This window comes from Gopherus flavomarginatus, chromosome 1, assembly GCF_025201925.1.
Source record: "Gopherus flavomarginatus isolate rGopFla2 chromosome 1, rGopFla2.mat.asm, whole genome shotgun sequence".
Classification (NCBI taxonomy): domain Eukaryota; kingdom Metazoa; phylum Chordata; order Testudines; family Testudinidae; genus Gopherus; species Gopherus flavomarginatus.
In genome coordinates, this window is record NC_066617.1 from 65,470,795 (window position 1) to 65,472,788 (window position 1,994).

Genomic DNA, 1,994 nt, shown 5'->3' on the forward strand with positions numbered 1-1,994 from the left:
CTCTGTTTTAGGATCCAAGGAGTTTGGATCAGTGTATCTCTCAGGGAAAGTCTGGGAGGGGGAAAGGAGGGGGAATGGTTTATTTCTCTCTGTTTTAAGACCCAAGGGATTTAGGTCTTGGGTTCCCCAGGGAAGGTTTTTGGGGGACAGGAAGTGTACCAAAACACTATATTTTTGGTTGGTGGCAGCGCTATCAGATCTAAGCTAGGAATTAAGTTTAGAGGGGTACATGCAGGTCCCCACTTTCTGGACGCTAAAAGTCAAAGTGGGAATAATACCTTGACACCATCACTGGCAAATATGACATGGAAAGCAGGGGGAAATGAAAGTATTGTATAAGATTGCAACAGTATAGTAACTTGTTTGGAACATTGCAAACTCCACTGGAAATTCTGTCAAATATGTTCTATATGAATTTTAGCTCGGGGAAAACAGATACAGCAGGACTGGGATTACATTCTCTTTAACGTTTTTACTTTGATTTTTTTTTATTGTTGGTGCTGTACTGTTGTCATTATTAAAAGAGCTGGTCAGAAAAAAAATCTACAGAAAGTTTAGACAAAAGTGAAAAAAAAATTGTTCAAGTTTTCCATGTCAAATGTAGACTTTTTGAGGAATAACTGAATAGAAAAGTTTTCAAGTTTTGGCCAAAATGCTTTAGTTGAAAAACCAAAAAGTTGGGGCTTTCAGCTTTCTGATGAAAATGTGAAACTTTTTCTTTTTTGTCATTTCATCAAAAACTCCAATTTTGCATCAAAAATCAGTTTTGGTGGGAACATTTTTGACCAACATACTATTAAAGTACTTAATGTTCTTATTACCTAGTGGCCTACTCTTCTGGATCGCCAGAAACCAAGCATTGTGAGCATTCTGTGGAGGGTGTTATAAATTGATCTTATTCCTATAATCTTACTGTAGAATTAGATTTGTAGGAATGGGTTCTCTAGAGTTTCTATTTGAAGTGCTGCACATGGCAGAAATCTAGAGATTCCAAACGTGCCACTCTTGCTTTCTTTGTGCTTTCTTATATCCCCAGACAACATCATAGAGCACTTTAGGTCCAATCCTGAGGTAGTTATCAGTACTTATTTGGGAAATCTTTCCTTTGAATCTATGGTATCTCTGTTCTAGATAGTTATATGACCTTCATCACTGTAACCTCTGAGTACTTACTAGTGTGTGGGAGTTTTGCCTCCTAAAGGCTGAAAGTCACAGTCCTGCTCCAAACCCACTTTTAGGCACAAAGGTAATGAAGCTTGTGTAAGTACTGAAAAGATCAACATTTGCAGAACAGAGATCAGAGACACATATGCATGGGTTTAGATATGTTCAGAGCATATCTGCTGGATTAGGCCCCACAGGCGAGAGAGCTGTGGGAATCCCTAGTTTGTGAATCTGCTGGGGTTTAGGTGTGAGTTAGGTACCAAATTGCTGGGCACTATCAGAACTGGGGCCGCGGTGCCCATTCGAAATTCAGGTACCTCAGGAACATTAATGGAAGAAACTTAGGTGCTTAGGGACTTTAGCTGCCTCCAAGATTAGGCAGCAGCTGAGCAGGGGGGTTGTGAATAACAGTGGTGCCTAAATGTTGGACTTAGGAACCTGGAGTGGCAGCTGGGCATCTGCATCCCTCTTGATGTCTAACGTGAAATGAGTTGGTAGTCTCATCTCAGTTTCTAATGGACAGGGAGCCACATATCTAAAAAAAACCATAAAAATCAGTGCTCTTGATGACAATCACATAAGAAAAGACAAGGACAAAATGGACTTAAGCACTAACTTACCCTTTCAGACTCCTACAAGTGATCCCTGGAGATCCAGACTGAGGCACATTGACAGAGTAATGTGGAAAAACTGCCCGAGCTGTACCTGTTCTGTAGCTATAGAACTTCATTCTTCATGGCCATTGAGCCAGCATTTTGCATAGTTTTTTGGGAATTTATTAGTTAAAATATTCAAGATTGGGGCTATAATTTGTTAGAGTTTTATCTGTA